This window comes from Varroa jacobsoni, unplaced genomic scaffold (genome assembly GCF_002532875.2).
Source record: "Varroa jacobsoni isolate VJ856 unplaced genomic scaffold, vjacob_1.0 scaffold_101, whole genome shotgun sequence".
NCBI classification, from domain to species: domain Eukaryota; kingdom Metazoa; phylum Arthropoda; class Arachnida; order Mesostigmata; family Varroidae; genus Varroa; species Varroa jacobsoni.
Window position 1 is genome coordinate 1 of NW_019213003.1, and position 20,946 is coordinate 20,946.

The 20,946-nt window shown below is 39.2% G+C and overlaps 1 long non-coding RNA gene across 1 annotated transcript; it reads right to left on the minus strand.

Moving 5' to 3' along the window:
• Positions 1 to 7,524: 7,524 nt before the first annotated feature.
• Positions 7,525 to 20,913, minus strand: LOC111265064 (uncharacterized). The gene is made up of 3 exons (XR_002683251.2): positions 20,610 to 20,913; positions 17,123 to 17,245; positions 7,525 to 8,361 (listed from the first exon to the last, which is right to left on the minus strand). It is a non-coding gene; the product is annotated as an uncharacterized LOC111265064 (long non-coding RNA).
• Between the last annotated feature and the right edge of the window lie 33 nt (positions 20,914 to 20,946).

Here is a 20,946-nt window from a genome sequence, read left to right on the forward strand (position 1 = left end):
ATTACAATAGAGTGCGTTTCTTCCGTACTGACGTGAAAACAGTGCGGACATTTGGACACACACCAAAGAACAGATCCTAGAATGTTGTCTCAAGGATTCTTTCATAGGCCTTTCTTAGATCTGTACGATTATTGTCATAGAAAAATTTAGCTGAAATGCATTTACTTGAGTATAATTTTATCGAAACGGTGTTTCGGATGCTTGTTAGGTTCGCCAGGCCACAATTGTTTGTTGCCAATGTACCGTGCACGAAGGGGCGTTGAAGCCGAAGATTGTAACTTTAAACAGTAAAATCATAATTTCATGAATTTATGAAAATTGCCTTTCCTCTACATAATGCTGCACACAAACTGAGCCATTTGAATGTCCAGTATAGCGAGCCTACTGCTTGAGCGAGTAAGTTACGGCAGATTAATAGAAATGTCCGTTTTATAAATCATGTTACAAGCATTGCTGAGTGAATCTGCACGCGGACTAATTAAAACCGGCAAGTTCCTGTTTAAAGTATCAGCTAAACTAGAATATACCTAACACTGCTTTCGTTACCTTATGGCCATATATCAACCGCCTCAGAAAATTATTTTACAATTACTCTCGCCAGCTTGAATCGAACGGGGCCTACTTGTTAGAGGCACTTAACAGCCAAAACAGAACTTCAGTCCTTTGAACAACCGTTGTGTTTCTCAGAGCCTTTTTAAAGAACGCCCTCAGCTAGTGGATTTGAACCTACAATCGCTTATGTTAACGTAAATTGCCATTGTTTTGTTTTCTAACAAGCGCACGTACCTACACAAAAACGTTATAAACATATAGTCACAACCCAAGTTGGTTCTCATGATAGCGCTATATTCATCCGCTCGCCTTTACTACGTACACTGGTGGGTTAACTATTTTATGTGGCCTAGACCCAACAGACCGTCTAATAATAACATTTCGAATCCCAGTATCTTCTTCGTGTGGTGTATAATCAGCAAACGACCCAGGAGTCGCGTCGTTGTATTAGCTCAGAGTCCAACTGTAATTCCTAACTATAATAGGACTTTTTGCTTTGTTCGAGTCAGTCGCTCACATATGATAAGTATTCAGTCGAATTCGGTTACGGGTGTGTCTTGCCACGAACGGTTAAGCGAAAAACCTATCCGTAATTCGCCCGTCGCTTGTCCTTCCTTTGACTCGGCTGACGTACGGTGGTCTGTCAAGCTCTGCACGGGAGCGTCGTTGTGCGACAGCTCCCTTTGATCACTTCCCCTTGTGGCCGTTGACGAGGGCACGTGGGATCTCTGAGTTAAGTTCGATGCAGCTCGTTATAGTATTTCCATCAAAGAGATTGGGCAAGCGGGTCAGCAGGCAAGAACAAATACGAGAAAACAGTGAATAGGCTTAAATGTGCGAAAGTTGAGTAGAGCGCTGGTGAGACACTGCAAAATATCAAACGGATTGGTTTTCGGGATTTGGACTCCAGGTGAATTGTCGATTACACGCAACAATGATAAACTTCACCCGTGATGTAGCAGACCTTTATTTTCGGTGATATTCAACTCACTCTATGTTACTTTAGCCTTACTAAAAAAAAGATGTTTACTGATTTATGATCATACCTGTCGTTTTGTACGTATCATTGGCAGGGTTGAAATTAGTCTAGCTTTCTCAGCCGTCCTAGCCATTCCTGTGTGAAGAATTACTTCTAAAGATAAGAATAGTGGGATGTAAGTATTAAAATACTTACCGCGTGTATTTCTTACTTCATGAATACAATTTTTTTTCGCTGGACTAAATCTAAGGTCTAGTCAATGTTTTGAAACATGGTAGTAGATCTATTTAATCCTTCATTATTAATATATAACGAAAGCTTACGTATTCGATACGCGTGAAAGTTTGGTACTGTCCCGCTCTTCTGGTCCGGAGGAGTGCATCATAGCATTAGGCCTGCCTGTTTTCATTTGATGAGCGCTTCGTCTCGTAGACGACAGTGACAGCAAGATAAATAGATCTTTGTATTTGTTCTATCTTAGATATCGTCTTATCATATTTATATCTCATTACGATGCAAGCAAGATGACACTATCAAAGGGCTGCGCAGACATTGCATTCAGTATTACCTGTACTCGTCATAGTGGTACTCTGTGTATTCGGAAAGGAAGAATGTTCTTCATCTCTCTATTACTAGTCGTGCGTAGGCGTCATGTCATCAAGTGTATTTATGGAGTTACGATCATGGTTAGCTATCCCAGCTTCCCAATCAAACTGGTCCTAAACTTATTATAAACCCAGTTATTGAGTAGGGGCACAAAAGCAAAAGCCGTAGCGAATGCTTAAACGATTCCACATTTAAGGAGAGTCTTCTTACAGCGTCTACACTTGGAAGTAAGCAGGCTGCTATCTCTACGGATATTATGAAAATTCGTTTGAAACTCTAATGGAAATATAGAAAATTATAGAATTGTAAAAGGAAAAAAATAACCAAAAAGCACCCCTTCCAATCGAAAATGGGTAATGATAGTATTAACATATACTTTAAATTCAAGGGTTTCGCCTATTTATCAGTTTCGTCAAAGAAAAGTTAATATGTGTAATTTTCTTTTACTAACAAAGTTGCTTAGTTAATGATGCTGTATTGTATACATGTCTGGTGCTCAAAAATAACAAGTTGTGACTGAAAAAAGTAACAAAAAACCCTCCGAAGTATAACTCATGTGACAAATAAAGGAAAATCTTAAAACAGATAAAGCCATTTTGTTAAGTGACCTAAAATTTCAATTAACTCTTTAAAATGAAACTTAATGTCACCCCCTAACTTGTGCCTACTGATAATAGTCTTCAATTTAGCTGTCAATCGAAAGTGAAATCGCAAAGAGCTCTTTGGATACGTATTTACATATAAATTTTATTCATTTTTGGCTGGTTGTTATTATTTTTTCTTTTAATTAATGCCAAGTGTGTATGGCAAATGGATCTGACTCTAATTAAAATTGAGTTGTTTGACATTATTCCTAATTATCATGGAGTGAATTAATTCGACAGATTCTCTTTGACGAAGATAAAGGTGGAGGTGTTTTTGAGAAGCAACGGATTCACTTTTAGTGCGATACCGGAGTCCTCGTTGTTCTTATGCAGGTTTAATTGTTTGTTGAAAAGACGCATTTAATGGGGAGTCGGTCCGGATATCTAAACCTAGGCCATAACGCCTAAAGGATTCGACTAAAGTATATTTTTTTCCGAGGAACTCCTTTGGGACCATTGCTTAGAATTATAACGAGATGCGTTTATTCGAGAGGAACAAAATTTTCGTTTGATGAAATTTGCATATTTGACCGGGACTGTTTTGTTTCTCTTGTATGCATTTTTTCCAGTTAACGACCTGCGCAAAACTCAACATTCAGGTTTGGGGTCAACTCAGTATTACATAAATCATGTCTACGCATAGAGTTTCCATAAAGGTTTTCGGTCGTAGTTTGGGTCGCCGCATAGTTTCTTAATTCATATAGTCCGCTGTTCGATAAGCGTTATGGTTCAAGTGATCTATTGCAAGATGATTTCTAGCAGCTCAAAGACATACAAAAAACAATGCTCCTTTAACGGTGAATATTTGATGAATTTTCTTATCAGTAGTGCAATCGAAGCTGCGAACGGGGGCAATATCCCTTGAAGTGGAACTTCGCAGAAATCACTTAAGGTTTCCAAACGCACTTCTCTAAAATCATAACAATCCAGGTACACATAAAAAGTTCGAGTTTTTTCAGTGAACAGTGTCTTCTTTCGATGGGTTCTCTAGACATTGTTAAAATCGCTCCCTCTGACTAAGAAAAATTGTACTTCATGATAACCCGCAGTCTCATGCAACTTCCTGTGCAAAAAGAAATAAATATAGGCTGGTTCTAACATCTATGGTGTTTTCGGGCCTGCACAGCTATATGCTTTCTTGTATTTATCGTTGAAACTAGAAAAACTGCAATTTCTTTGAAGGTATCTAAGTTAGAAAGAACGGTTATTTCGACCCAAAAAAACGGTCAAAATCACCATTCTAAAAATAAGTAAGACAAACGATATATCATATAGACAATGAATAGTCATGTCAATGTGATTTCTAGTTAATTTTACTACGAATACCTTCGAGACGATTCAACAGAAGCCATCTCTTTGTTAGGATCTTTGGAAACATTGATATTAGCCGGGAATATGATCGACGGTAGCTTTCTAGCGACGGTCTAGGTGGCTTTTTCAGCAATCGAGGCATCGTTGCCCTTGCAGGAGCAATGTCTCTAACAATTGAGTACCCTTTTTGATTCATGCCAAATACGATTGCCGATTATGTCACAATAAACTGCTCGTTTCGTCTAGAAGACGTCTACAAACAGCTCGCGCACTAACGCTATATTTAGAAGGAGTCATCGACTGTTAAGAAAAATGCTCTGACCGACAGGCAATCATAAATCTGCCTAAACGCTCGAATCGTCCTTGTTATTTGGATTATATATATAATTGCTAGCACTACCGTCTTGAGGACTGTACAATGTGTTTGTTTTATCCGTCAACGACTGCCCTAGCAATGACTACGGCTTTCTTCGACGGGAAACAGAATGCTTTGGAAGCTTCTAAAGCACGTAGCGTTTAATACCGTAACGACAATAGTAACGACGGCTATAGCCGCTGGCAAGGCGGGGAACGAGACTACGGGTTCCTAATTGTATACACCGCTGGACGGAGCCCTCTGCAAATGCTCGTAGCCATATTTATATGGCGCTGTAAAAGCTTCACACTGCGCTCCCACCTTTAGCTGACGTTTTAAACCCCAGCCTTTAGGGCATGTTCTTCTCGTTGTTGCGAAATAGAGCTGGGTTTTATATTTGGAGCAACTGAAATCAAATAGTTTCATTAACGACGCTATATTCATATTGATTACGAAATTGTGTGGTGCTTCAGCTAGTGGTCGACATTCAGCTCAGCAAATAATAGACAGAGTTACTTTTTTTCTAGTTTTTAGTTACATCGCTCGGCGGTGTGGGTAGGTTTGGCTTGGCTATTTGTTGCTCGTACGACAGTTAGTGTATGACGGGATATACGGCAGAATAAAATTTTCGAATTTATTCCACGGACTATGTCACACTATGCTAATGATCTGAGAAATATAAATAAAATTATGCATGAAATATAGGAGGAACGCGTTTGTAAGAGGGGTTATAAGGAGGCGGAATAACCATTTGTGTTTTTTATTAAAAGGACAGCCCCAAGTAGTACTACATGTACAGCTTCAGACATCAATGATAGGCTGCAACAGTCAGAGGGGCTCCCTGTGGAAGTGCAGCAGTAACGTACATTCTAGAGATTGTAGTGTTTTAAACCGAATTCTGACCTCATAGGACTATTCAGTTTGATAATATAACAATCTAATAATATAATAAAAATAGTAATAAGAATATAATAGGATAATCAGTTCTGAAGTTAATTTCAGCAAAGAGACGCGTAGATAATAGGTAGCTGTCCAAAGAAACCTGCTATAATAATTTCAACGGTGAAATCCTGAAGGCGGGATAGGATAGCTCCTAGAAAGACGAAATCGTCTATCTATCTTAGTGATGGATAATCATATCTTTTACAAAAAAGCGTTTATATTCGATGCACTACCGATTTTTTACCTAGAATGTGAACAAATCTGCGTAGCAAAAGAAAAATTCACTACCTACTGTGACAGAGTATAATGCTGTAAATCGTTGGTAATCATCATTAGGAAATCGAACTATGGAAATTATGGTAGATATACATTGGAAACTTATTAAACACTAGATCTTATGACGTTGAATAGACTCTTTTGTGAAGACAGTCACCTTAGATGTCCTTACCACCTCTATGAGTTCTGCATGAACGATTCCTTGAGGTGTGCGTTTAACTGTTCTGTTTACATGGGCCACTTGATGAAGTTCACACCCTCGCTCCACTGCGCTCTGTCTTTACGGGTAACAAATAATAGACAGACGAAAGGGCTATGGAGGAACTCAATGCTGAAGGTTATGCAACTGAGCCACGCGTATCTGATGCAGCCAGTAGCGAATCTAGTTACAGAGAAGGTCGCCAGTGCTATGCTATAGTATAATATATTGATACGGCTTGATATTACTATTTATTATCTTCTACTAATTATCGTTTCATAAAGTGTGGAAGTGTGGCGCCGCTCGGTAGACGACCAATAATATCGTGTTAGGTCGCTTCATTCACAGCCGAGCATGGAAGGAAGAAGCGGCCTTTTCGGCGGAATTCGATGCGTGAATTTTTATAGGCGGAAAACTCAGCAGAGCATTTCCATTTCGTTCGTGTGTGTCGGTCACGAAAATGGCCTCCAGACGACCTCTCAGCTGACAACAGACACGATCACCAGCGACACGACAGGCGACTAACGTCCATCACCTTGGTATGCTATTCTATGCCCCCCGGACTGTGTTTCTTCACATACGCACAAATAGTGTCTTATCGTCCAGTGGGGTCTCGCAAACTGGTACATGCATTCACGTTTATGAGCAGTGAACGATCGTATCGGCGTCACCTAGCCCATTCGCTATATCCGTCGTTAACTGGTCCTGATAAAAGAAAATGCAATAAAAATTATTAATATCTTTCTGGATATAGCGGCGACAGTAGCGAAGAACTTGACAACTATCATCGACTGAGGCTGCGCGAAGACCGCGCTCTTCGCGCTGCCGCTTGTAGTGGTCACGTCTGCTATGGACGATGATCGATGAGCTGTAAGCATTATGGCGATGGTTATCGATTCACTTTGTCTTCGGTCTGAAGCTCGTGCAGTTTGGCGGATATGAGGAATTGAATTGGGCTATTTGAATTGAGCGAAAGAGATCCAACCGCAGCTCCAAAAACTGCACTGATTTAATTTTCTTACCTTTGTAATCTGCTGATAAGACTCCTGTCTCTACCCTCTTATCACCTTCTAAGTGAACAAAACGACCTCCTCTGGGAGTCTTGTGCTTGGTGAAATAAATCTACATAATAAAATCGTTGTATTTCTTTTCTCGTACATCGAGTAGAAGAAATGCAGAGGAACTGGGTGAAGTAAGTGACAACCCACAAAACACAGAAGGAAGTCGTGACCTTGAACAGGGTTGTTGCTGGGCGTCCATGCTTGACCCGAATACCGAATAGGGTCGGATTTCGTTTCCACCCAGTTTTCCCGCGCTCCAGATCAAAGAGAGTCATCCTTATTTTACCTCATTCGTTGTTTAGCTTGAAACAAACAACATCATGCTTTGCAATGATTAACCCAACTAATATTGTCGGTTTATCTATTTCGATTTTGTAAAAATAACAGCCATCAGTAAACACGAATGGGGTATAACATAAATAGAACTGAATCTATAAGGTATTGGGTAAGAAAAATGCTGTACTGGGCATGTTGGTTTTATAGCGTGACAACTTCGTTTCGTATGTACCTAATAATAATAATAATAGACTGAGCTTGTCGCGTATGCCTATGTTTACATATCTGATTTCCAATCAAAGTGATTTTCGTGGGCTTTTTTTTAACTATTCTATTCAATATAATCGAAGTTTCCGTAACAGTCAACCCGCAGCTCTATTTCAAGTGATAGCTTCATAGCAATAAATTAGCTATTTGTGTTGGACGATTTCTTGTCAATTGGAGATATCTCGAGGGGGCTTCTTGATGTACGGTTATCAAATTTTACATTTCAATGCCGATACATCGATGCTCAGGAAAACCGTTAACGTTTATACTAACGGCAAATTTGAGTAGTTTCAGAATTTTGAAGAACCGTTGGTCTTCGGATGTCAGGAACCTCGATGAAGATGGAGGATTGAATAAACTGCTCCTCCTCGTATCGTGTAGAGATATGTATTTCATAAACAAATGGTCATAAACAAACTATTATAATAATTATTATCAACATCTATTGTTACCTACTTAGTTTTGAATGAATGAGGGCTCATAGATAATAGGTGACGAAAGACATTGTTGGCTTCTAAACGCAACGCGTATATTACCTTTGAACCAACATGAAGCAGCATATATCATACCCAATTTCGAGTGCCATTGACTCTGGATACGCTTATTATTTGACATACACAGTTTCAGGTTGGGTTGCTGAAGTTTGGCACGAACGAAGCGACGAGAAAGTCTGGGCAGATTTTCTTTTTATCATCTGGTGATCGCGTCCTGCATTGATTTACTTCTTCACATACACCGCATACTGGAAACGCCGAGCAAAGAGATTTATCCATCGATATTTCTTCCCTGAAGGTATTTGTGTAACTTCGAGAAAACAACCAGCGAACGGAAAATCATGTGAAGCGTATGTCGTTCCAACGTCGCTAGTGCTGAAATACTTTTCATCTGGAAGACTGAAGCGTAAAATAAATTGAAGGATTTTTAGATAGATAAAAGTTCCATACGTAATTACTCTGATTTGTGACAATCCACTCACAAAAATTATACTTAAACGATAGATTTTTTTAAACTTTATATATATATATATATACATATATATACTCGAAACAATGGAACGAGACTTGCTGCATTAAAGACGCTGTTCATTACCGGTACGTTACCGCTACGTCAAAGATGGCATGATGACCCTATGAAACTTTTATTTTTCTAAGCGTTAGAATAAAGAAAGAAAATTAGAGGTAAAAATAAAATGTATCATATTATTTTTGCTCTAGATTTACGCAACATATGTTTATTGTCGACGATGCCATCGTCGTAAGTAGCTATAACACTAAATGGCCATGAACAAGGAAAACGTCTGGTACTTTGCAATGCTGTCGTACAATTTACTCTGCTTTTGATCGCCGTACGATTTTTTTTTGTTGTCAATATGCGGTGCCATTTCTATCTTCCCGTTGTTGATAGAGTGGTAATAGTGAAAATAACCGGATTTCGTCAACATTAGCTGTATCATGTTGAAAGAAAATGCCCCGAACGTATTCCAGGGCTATCCAAAATACTGGCGGAAAAATACAGCCGTTGCTTATACTAAAAGGGCACGTCTGCAGAGGTAGACGTTTTTCTCAGCACGAGAGCTTCTTGGGGATTTCACGAGGACGACGTGAGTCATATAACTAAACAAGTCCTGATTCGAGAAATAGGACGATCGTAATCAATAAGGTAATAAATGCTGCCAGGCAAATTAAAATGAGACAGATCTGGTTCGGACGGCATTGCCTCAGAGCGGTTGAAAGTCTCTTCAAAGAGTTTTCGGAAGACTCCGTAGAAATAGCGAGAAAAATTCTCAAGGAGGTTAGACTGCATTGATAGACTGCCCAACAACTAAGACAAAGTGGAAACAGCGTTGATGCCAAAGTGCATAGAAGATAGCAAACGATTTGCCTTTTCAGCATTAGTGTTATATATATTTGACATAATACATATATAACACTAGTGCAATATGATAATAGTCTGTTTTTGCCCTCTAATATGCAGTACGCCTTTAGGAAGCATAGATCGGGGCTCTCGACAGTACAGCATGGACACCATGATAAGGAAAAAACCCTCTAGACCTGGTGCGCATAATACTTAATTATCTACAGTACAGGAAAATCATGAGTACGAGCACTTGCTTGTAAGTAAAGGCGGGTATCCCACAAAGATACGTTCTTGGCTCGCTGTCGTAAAATATACGATAGTCTCTGTCTCCAGAGCCTTGCTAAGGCAGTAGAGATAAATAGATACACCCATGATTCAGCTATCACTGCTTACGCCAGGTTTGCCCTAGAAACCGGACTCCCATCAAATACCAAGAAGAGCGGGAATTTACTTCACAAGACTCAAAGAAGGACTGCATTTCTCACTTTACAAGCATATCGTTTGGTCAAGAAACAAGCGGAAAGAGACACCATTATAGAACAGTGGTTGCGAGAATCGACGGCCATCTCAACAGGCAGCCCTGAAGCAAAAAGGCTGGGCCGCTTGGGTGGAAAAATCAAGCACTTTTATCTTTTTAGAATCGGCCAGGTGCCGTCAAAGGCTTGCATTTATCATGACCCGGGGACAGATGACCTAGCTCGCACCTTACCACTTTGGCCGACACCTGTCCGAGCGCAGCATGTAGGAAGGTGAAAACAAAGAAGACCCGAGCTTTTGACCGAAGAGGCTGAATTCTTCAGGACAACAGCCTTCGAGCTTCATGTGCAGCGTGAAGGGTGGTTGAAAGACTGGGGTAGCAACCGCAGCAGAGGTATTGAAAAAGAGAGAGTGCCTCGAATAGATAAAAAGAGCTAGATCTAATACAAGGGACAAGTTGAAAATCAGGCAGGACGCAATGCTTCAAGACAGGTGGGAAATACATGGTTGACCCCGAATTGATTAACTTAATTAACTTCTTTATTAGACAATTTAGGAAAATTCGGGCTTAGGTAAAATGCTATATATGAATTTAAGAACATAGCTTGTTGAAGGTGAAAACGGCGCCTTTTTAACAAAGTCTAGCCTTCTAGCCACCTATTTAGGAAGGTATACTTTGAAACAGTAATTTTTGTCGAGCACTAGCAAATTATATAAAAAAAACTGCTATTTAAATTGAGTTCAGTTTTAAACCACATCTAAGTACATTGGTGCTGTTATGTGTTGTATAACGAGATTAATGAAGTTCGGTGAGTCAAAACATTCCGACAACTAATTATTTAGTGTTTTCTACGATTTATGTGGCTATGACTAATATTTATTTATTAAACCGGTTATGGCAGACAAAAAACCTCGATTAGGGGCAAAATTCTCAAAGAGAACAGAACAGATAGATCTCGCTGATGATTCAGGGGTGCTAGCTAACCTCAGACGGATCTCGTTATGTACTCAAGCTGGCACAGCTATCAGAATGTGCGTTGGTAGTAAAAGGTAAGTTAAAATCCACACACATTGGTCAATAAAGTGTCTATCTAAGTTTACGCTCTGAAGACGAATCTGTGTGACACGAACTGGACGTAGCGTCATGAACCGGGTGATGGGAAGAACGAACGAAGTCAGATTGATGTGAGCTAAGGACACCAAGGAACAACATGTCGGAATTCACGCCTGCATTTTAAGCGTTTTTTCATTACAATCGCTTATGGTCAGTGTATGTCTGACTTCGTGCTGTGATTTTCACTAGCATAAATGTGCATACGACATAATGAATGAAATAAAACAGTAACTTCGACGAGTACCTCTTTAACTGAGATAAGGCTAGAGATCATCTCTTCCTCGCAATGCAGTACAACACGGGTCCCAGCAAATATCTGTATCAGATCTAATAATAATATACCATACATAGGCCTCATGAATATTTCCATCGGCGTAAAATATCACTGCATTCAAGGAGAAATCATTTTTATAAGATTTTTCTTGACGGAAATTGAATGAATGTGTCGAGCAGACTAACGTACCCATCCATCCAAGCTACTTATGTGGAACAGATTGAGATAGATTGATCTTGCGTTTCTTTGGCCTGTTTTTTTGATATAACAAAACTATAAAGGGACAAAGAGAACAAGTAATCGAAAACGAGCAATAGAAAAATAAGGCAGCAGTTCCAGCAAAGGTGACCTGGTCATTAAGGTCGTTATTCATTATACCAACCATGTGTATAATATTGACTGAGAGCAATGTCGGTAAAAACTAGAGACCAATTGAGGAAGCATTTACCCTTTCGAGTAACGTATACAGCGAGTGACCAGTCAGTGAAGGCTAGTTGTTCTACGCTTATTTTCTTCATAAGTTCAGATACTGTGATATAAAAATAATTAATTTCTTCACTACGAAGGACACTCATTCCCTTCACAGATCGGATAATTACGTTTGGTGCACATCTCCAATGTGTATCGTCCTAAAATCAAATCAAATCATGAGAGTATCGCGGCTAGCATTTTGTATCGCTACAAGGGCTTCTCTAATAAATTAGAAAGTGCCGTTTCACGTATCTTTATTTCGTCCTGATCAACGGAGGAGAGCGCAAAACCAAGTATTAAAATAGTAAGTAATAACAAAAATCTTAACTCGGCTTTAAGCAGGACAAAATTTTGTTACTGAGATATCACGATAGATGCTTTCGGTGACTCTAGTTAATTAGGTATATAGTAATATAATAGTTTGTTGGCTATAGAGCTAAAAACCGCGGCGCATTGATCATCAATGTATTATTATATTCTTCGGCAACAAGCTCTTGCGGTGCCGAAGTTCTCGAAATTACTAGCTAACTACCCATGGTGCCTAACCAGCGGCCTGCGGCTACAGTATCATTAATGAAAGCATAATAACACATGCTTAAATTGCTTCCTGCAAATGTACTAGCTTGATCTAATACATCTAACGTACGTCTCGAAATGATTCTTGTATGTGATTGGCGTAGTTTAGTGATGTTTACGGATTTGACGTTCCGAAAAAGGAAAGGATCATGTACAGAAATAATGAGGAATTCTTCAAAATCATAAGTTATAGACGGCTTATGTTCTGCAGGTGCGATAGGGACATCTGTCAGCCTTCTAAAGGCTTCTCGCCATAATCTCTTACTCCGCATTTATACGCATGGCACTTGTCTAGAACGTAAAAATCGGATTATACCGTCTAACTAGATTATACTGTCTGAGGCCACATCAAACAAATGGGGCATAACAAAGACGCGTATAACGTGATTGCATAGAACGCCAGTTAACACAGCAAGTCGAACTTATGAAGGCGAACGCTTATCTTATCGAAAATTGACACATTCCCCTTACGTATACGATATACTACGTTGTACTCCAGCAAACTGGGCACGGCGTATTACGTTCTAACATTGTCCATCGTTCCTCTGCATATCGATAATCTAATTTATGGCTAAGTGTTTATCGAATTATATACATATATATATATATAAATATAGATAATCATATATGGTTAATAGTTCGTCTATTTTCTATTATAGCGTACTTTACAATATTTGTACGTGGACCCTATTAAATAAGCTGAAATGAACACAGCGGTTAGAGGCTCGTATGGCTACTTCCTATAATTATTGTAGAAAGACAGACTAAATGTAGGGATTTATAGAAAGTAATCACTTATCAGGAATGCTTGGCACCGCCTCGTCATTGCGTCGTGCAGATTACCTATATTAACTTTTATTTGTACGTGTACGTACACGTGTAACAAGTGCAGTCCCAATCATCGTTGGGTAAACATCTACAAATACTTATTTCAGCCCTTGGCTTAATATAACTGACAAAAACTTAACAAGCATTTAATCAACGCGTATATTACGCTTACTTAGTTTCCTCTTCTGCCTGATCTTGCCTGATCCACATAGCGTATACGCATTTATAGACACGCAGTGTGTTGTTTATACTACGCCATCAATCCCCTGATATGTGCTGCTGAAGGACGGTCTCATTAGTAGAGATTTTAGCCTTATTATTATTGTTAGCGTCAATAGCGTTGTTGATTTCTATTCTTCATTGTCTGTTTTAGGACTCACAATTAATCGCCCTCTAACGACCGTCGTCCATTGCAGTTAATTAGATAGCAGCTTGAGTTTTTTTTTTTTCGGAAAGTTGCGAAACTTTTTTATATATAACGTACAATACCGGTGGCTATCCGTGGTCCATCTGGATTCGTACAGTTTTCATCAACTGCAAGTTACCCGATCGAGAGAGACATCGTTTCATCTAACTTTCTGTGTTGACCTTGTCTATGTAAGTTAACTGTGCTTACGAGCGACGTCGTTTTTTTCTTGCTTCTTCTTCTTCTATCTATTTTAATACAGAAACTAAATCAGCTAGAAGATTAACGGGCAAGATACATTCTGGTAAACTTTTTTTTGTTTTTTTGCTTTGGGTTCTGCTTAGAGATCCGAATCAATGTTCGGCTATTTTTGATGGAACAATGGTTCTGAAATGTATACAATTCTATTGACAACCATTTTTTCACAGAGAAACATTAACTACTTCAGAATACCGCTACTGGCTAAGCGGCAGTCGAATGATTCCGAATAACTAGTTGTGTCCGACATACATGCTCATACAAAGAACGTGGAGAACTAGATCGACTAGAAAAATCTGGTGCTTGTTTACTAGGGAGTGCTATGGATGGTTCAGTCATCTATCTTCGTCATTGTACTTGGATGCGTAGGAATCGTGACCTACCGCAGGCGTACTGTTTTGGTGCCCCGTTCAAACTGTCTGAGTCACCGCTACGATAAACGAGTGTGTTACTGAGTTCCCTAAAAACAGAACCTTTCCGGTGCAGCAATGTTTTATTTCTGAACAGCCTGTGTTTGTTCTTTTCCGTACAAAAGCACAAGCTAAATTCACTTGAAATCAATCGTATATTGATCTTCTAAGTCGTCATCGGAGAAGCAGTGAGTGTGGGCTGGGCTTTATTGGTCGCCGTTTTATCAACCGCGTACTATTTAAAGTCAAATCGGAAGCAACGTAAAGAAAGTCACTAATTAATGTAACGAGTCTCTTACTCTGCATTGTGCAAACGCTATCGGCGTTAAGAAGCTCCCGCCTCTACGGGTGACATAAATGTATTTTGGAAATGCCCCTTTTCATTGGCAAATAACATCGGTCAGCGCCTGTAAAAAAGGTGGAGCAAATACAATCGTCTGAGATGTCAGAAGGCTTCCGACTAATGATAGGCGGAACTGTGAGACGGTACCAAGAAAAATGTAATGTACAATACAAAGAAAAAAAAAAGTAGAAGCCGGCCTACTAACTCATATGGCAAAGAAACTGATCCAGAAGCGATTAACAAGACTACAACAACGTATATCTCCCTACGACCTCGTAACAAGTACGTTGGTTGTATATTATGGAGATGATCTCCTAGGAAAGCTGGGAAATTTTTTCGCTTCATAGTCACACTTTTGTATCCAGAATAAGAACTGATACATCTTCGGAGGCAGCGTGGATGCTTGATGTAAAGGGCTGGAACGCGTACTATTCCTTCCGGGTCTAAAGACGCGTCTGCATGGAATATAGTAAGCCAAGTCCCGTAACTTGGCGGAATAGTTGCTCTAGGTCACATGTAAAAACGTAAATAGTTAAATCTGTGCGCAATTGCGTGTAAACTAATGGAGTCTAGGAGACGATTTGGTAACGCGAACGATATATCTCTTATTATATACAATCAGAAGCTAGGTTAATCACAACGGCTGATACATTTTATTTAATTCGTATTCACTTAATTATATCTCAGTTGAAACTTGTCGTTTCAGTAGGTTTAAAAATGTTTGCGCGAGCTTAAAGAATCGATATTGAAATATAGTTAACACTAAAAACAGTTTCATCGTATCTGAAAATTACAGATTTGCTCCCATGACCTCTGCTTATAAAAAGTTAACAAAAACAAGTTCAGAGACTATTATACCTAATCATTAAAATGTTGTTACTTCGAGAAGGTTCAATCATTTCTTGGTCTAATCCTTAAATTTTTTTTTGCGTGTAATTAATTACTTCACAAACATCGTTCTCATATTTCTATACGTATCATGTGTATATTGAAGGCAGTGAGTATAGCCACACTCGACTTTCGTTTATTGATTTTCAATTATTGTGTTTGCAAATCTTCTCCAAGCTGAAGCCGGATTTTTCAGCGATTTTTTTGTAATAGCGTTTTTAGTAGTAAAGAAGGTGTGTTGAATGAGAATTATTAATAGTTTAGGTGCAAAGAGCCCCAGTTGATTTTAATTAACACGATGGTCGAAGAGAAGCTATATAAATGCGGCTGTTAAAATCCGGATCAAGATCATCGCGTTCTTTTGATTTTGTTCCTCAGTCGCTACATAGTAGGAGTTTATAGAAGCTGAATCGATTACTATGACTTGGTTGAAATTAGTTACCTCTATTAACACTTAATGCTATGGTCCTTCTCTATAATTGACTATCGCCGACAGCATAAAATCCGTCTGGTTTTATTCAGCAGCTGCCTGGAACTTTGTTCCTGGGTCCTCCATTTAATATGTGTTCACGATAAATTAAGCGCTTCTAGTGGACAGCGATGATCATCGTTGCTGTGATTGAGGTGCGTCCGCAGCTCTTCAGTAAAATACGTTATTTGCAGCTTCTTTTAGCTGGCCCAGCGTGGACGTAACGTCTAGGTAATGTTGTGCGATAGCAAAAGACCAAGTTACTGCAACAGGTTAAAGTTTTCAGATGTATTAAGATAAGACGCCTTTGAGCAATTCTAGACATTGGGTATGTTGGCGACCAGACACAAACTTGTTCATTTGCACGTGGACCTTTGCAGATCCACTTCATCCATCAACAGATAAGGAATACTAGATTGTACCTGTTAGAATTAGGTCGGGGTTTCTTGCCGCAGGCGTCTCGAACGTCGACGCAAAAGCCCACAAAATAAACGATTTTATCAAAATTTTCGAAACAGAAATTATAATAGGTTGTATCCACGGTGAATAAGTTTTTTTCGTACACAGCGAAGTATTTCAAGTATATTTGTAGCTTCATTTACAGATGCTTAATGTATAAAAAGTATTTTCAAGACCTAAATTCATTCGATTATTTGAAAATGTTGTAAATTATAAAATAAGCAAGCCTTCATAGATTTTTTTCCAAGCATGACCTTTGAAAGCTGTGTTCACTCAGCGATATTTGGCTTCTTTACGTTAGCTTCAAATACTGATCGAACGAAATGGACACGTTTTATATAAGTGTATATTCCACTATTTATTCCAGAGGACAACTTCGTTCAACATGCTATACAGGAGTCGATTATAAAGTGTCACTTTGGAGCTCACAAATTTCCTGCGACTCTTCTCTCTCTTTCTCTCTCCCTCTCCGCCAGCTCCAGTACGAATCAATACCGCACTTTTTTAAATAGTGTCATTTACTTGATCAATTGCTTTAACGCTCTTCGTTACCTCTACGACCATGGGAAAGTTTACTGGTGACGCTTAAACTAGGCTCCACGTAGGTAAGACGTCAGCTTGAAACCATCGGGTGACATGCTCATATATGCATCATGCAACGTGGATCTCAAAATGTTCGTAACGCTCGGATTTCCATTAGGGGTGAGGATGAAGATTGAGGCGACAGGCCTGCGACTATCAAGGCCTTAATAAAGCTGCTCCAAAACGAGATATGTCAAGCCTATGTAAGTATAGCTAAGCAACAATAGCAGCTTACAACCCACCTGTGTAAGCTAATGCGGGCTTTGATGAAGGACACTGAGTTTGGTGACTCCTCGTCGATAAAAAAGTTCGTGGAATTAAACGTCAATGCAGCTCGATATAACTCCCGATGAAGTACTGCCGACCTGTTTAAAGAAAGCCGCTTGTTAGCTTGCGATACCATTGTTTATTATTGTTATCTTGACAAATAGGTTTGAAAATGAAATAGTTGGTTGAATGTTTTGAACATCTATTGTGACAATGATTCATGAACGAGATCGCTTTAGTCAGCGTAAAACTGCAAGCGTGGTGTTCAAAGCTGTCTGCTGTGTCTCCTGATACAAAATGTAGTTGTCGTTTATATCCCTCTTATGTCCATTTATAACTTCCTAAAATTTAACTAACTACTTGACATTAAGCAACATGGTTTTAAAAAACGCGGTCTATTAGCAGACAGCTTCAAGAGAGAGAATAAAACGGAGTCCTTGCACCTAACTGCACTGTGCCCTACGCATAGTGCGTCTTAATCTGTTACTTGCGCTTAATATAGGTAATTTTTTCTTCTACATTACTCTTGATATAGCATCTCATGGGAGCGTTTAATGCTTGTCGTACCAACCCTTTATGGTCAAGATCGACACATTTTGATCTAGATGAGCCGCTAGAGCCCTTGGGGTCATTTAGAGTTGACGCTAGGACAGCCAGACAATACCAGACATAATGCTCGAAACACAGACAGTTTATGCCTAGGCCCTCTTCCGTGTCCATTCCTCACACGGGATCTTCAGAACAATTGGCTATCTTTATACTTTTCTTTCGAAGAAATTTCTTTTGATGTGTACTAAATAAAATGAGCCAAAATGAGGGTATACGTCTTAAAATACTTTGTCCTCCACGGCTGCTTCTGGCGCTAGAACTGTTTACTTTCGACGTAAACAGGCTATCAAAGAAGTAACTGTACACAAAAAGTTTGAAGTTATTTTTAACAAGGCGGTGTTCTCAGATCACACTGTGAACATGGTTTAGTAGCATCAGTAGGCTGCTTTCGAGGTAAGACAAAAATACATGTTTGGGATCATAACCCTCTTTGATTACAACCGAATTGATACATTGTGTCCATGTATATATGTCCTATTATAACAAAAACGTCACTTTACGTCAACGTATACGCGATGGATCTACAGTGCCTATTGCAAAATAGTGCGACATCATTCGAGACCAAATAGCACTGACGGGGTCAGTAAATTTCAGCCCAGTGTTTATACGTGATATTTAGTAACTTTAATTGAAACGACAAACCCCGTAACTTCGATGGACAAACTCAACAAGATAATCGAAAAAGTGACTTTGCCCATTTAGCCATATGAAATTGAACTGTTCAGCAAGACGTTCTTTGTTTAGGCGAACAAGGCCACCCTAACTGTATCAGAGTTATTTATTTTAAGAAAAAGAAGCATTTTATAGAAATATATTTGTTTACTGTACACTAAAGTTGGCTTTCTAGCCAAATTGTGCAGGTCTGGCCATTGTAATCCATGTAACAGCACAATCTCTTTCTACTAAACGTGAGAATAAATATATCAATTTCATTCATGTTTGAAACATATCATCACGTTCTAAGGGCTAGAGCTCTAAACAGTGAGCAACGTCCGTACTAGATGTAATAATTTAGGAGTACACACTGACATCCTTTTACATTATGCTGAAAGGAATCACCCGTTGAAGCAATAGTTAATGCCTCCGTTATGCTTAAACCTTGCAGTACTTAGCTTATACTGTGCAGGATAATATTAGGTCGTTTTAAAAAAGAATTGACCGTTTTTAAGCCTAAACTGAACTTTTGCGGCTTCTAGACGAAAGATTGCGGCAGTTGATTTTTACATTCCTTTATTTATCATCATCAACGGAGACTGAAGCAAACAATAGTTTGGTGGTCTAAGATAGAGATAACTTTCTCTGATTTAAATTGGGCATATCGGTTAATGTCATTGTGGGAGACAACATCTCTTCTGTCCACTACTTCCAATCGATTTTTTTCCAATGGCTTGTTATTGTCTTTTTCATTGGAAACAGCAGAGGTCCTCCACAAACCTCTTTTAGTCGGTCTGCCCTAAGTTACGCTCAACCTTAAGCCTGAAAATGGGCCTTTTAACAATTTTTAGCGTAGCCTTTATCTTCACATCTCAGCACCAACGCCGACCCGACCCGAGACGACTAATATTATCCAACATGCTACCTAGTTTGAAAAAACAGTTGGTGAACCAAAAATAATAACAGTAATGATGACAACGTATTATATATTAATTGTTGTGACAGATATTAACTGGAAAAAAGTAGAAATTTTAATATGAACCTAAAATAAATTAAGATATAACACCTTAAAAGGTCAAAAGCTCAGAGAAGACGTTTGATTTCTGTTAGTATGATTTGTATATCTGACTGGTATCAATAACAAAATCCTTGCTTGTGTGTATCTCTGATACAAGTGCAGCGATGGATTCATTGTGCATTAGGGTAAAATTCATAGGCACAGAAAATAGGGTTATGCCACAATATAATCCCACCTAAAAAATCTTTCAGGAATTTCTGTCAAAGTAAAAAGTAGCAACGCAGTAACTGAAAATAATAGATGCTAGATATTACTGTCTCAGCGTGACCCATTTTTGGTCGTATTGGAAGTCGGATTTTGAGGCTACTTTGAAAGCTTTTCGTCAAATGGCACTCTCACCTTTATGCAAGATAGATCTGTGTCGTAGTTGATGTTAATCTGCTTGTCCATTAGCGTAGTATTGAATCAATAGCAATACATAAGCACGTTAGCTGGCGTTAGAAGAAAGGCCGTATTGGATATTACTCATCATAGCGTCGTAAACGTAATGAAGTCTATATAAGTGATTGTTTAACAGATCTGATAAGGCGCTAGACAACTTGCGAAGACAGCTCGGGTTAAAGGCTAATTGTACCCCCCCCCCCCCCCCGCCTTCTCCCCCAACCCCACCCGGGACTGACAGAAAGCAGCGATTGAACACACGTCATAAGGATCTCGAGGCATCGGTGGTCCAAATATTCTTGTCCTCAGGAGTCATTTAACCAAGTTGGCAAAAGCATCGGCATTCAGACTCCTTGATATATCAAGTAGCGGTCTTATGTAGTAACCAATCATTAGATGTCACTGGGGAGACCAGCAGGGCTGTTTTATTTTGAAACGAACAGAAGTTTTATACAAGCTAGGAAGATTTTATGACAAATCATTGACAGTCATGTTAAATCTTATTCGTTTAAATAGTTGTTCAACAGTTCATTATGAGTCGATTATTGTAGTTTTACACTTTTTAAACGTTAAATATTCATTTAACTCAATATAATAATAATAGTAATTGCAATAAATAGAATAAATCACTGCCTTTATTTACACTAATCAGGTAGCACATGTCGTTGGTGGGACCTGAAGCAGTTAGCCCTGGTCCTCGTCTACTAGAGATCCAAATCAGTATGTGCTCTAAATACTACCTTAGCTTTAAGCAACGAACGTGTTCTCATCCTGAACGATTGCCAAGCGTCTTATTTTGCACGGTGATTCCACGGATAACAACTCGATCGGTGAAAAATAGAAGAGTCCGAAAGGAGCGTCGTTTCCCGGTTCGTCTTCGTTGTTTGATTAGATTGTATGAAGGAAAAATCATCGTCGCCCCACGAAGCCGCACGAGCTTCCAGGGCAACTCAACACATCAGGATTTTATTTGGTCTGCTCTTTACGAACATTGTTCTCTCCAAGGGAAACGTTTTTACTCAGAAAGGTCGAGCGAAGGTTCTTCTCTTTTACTACCCTCGCCCCACCACCCTTTCC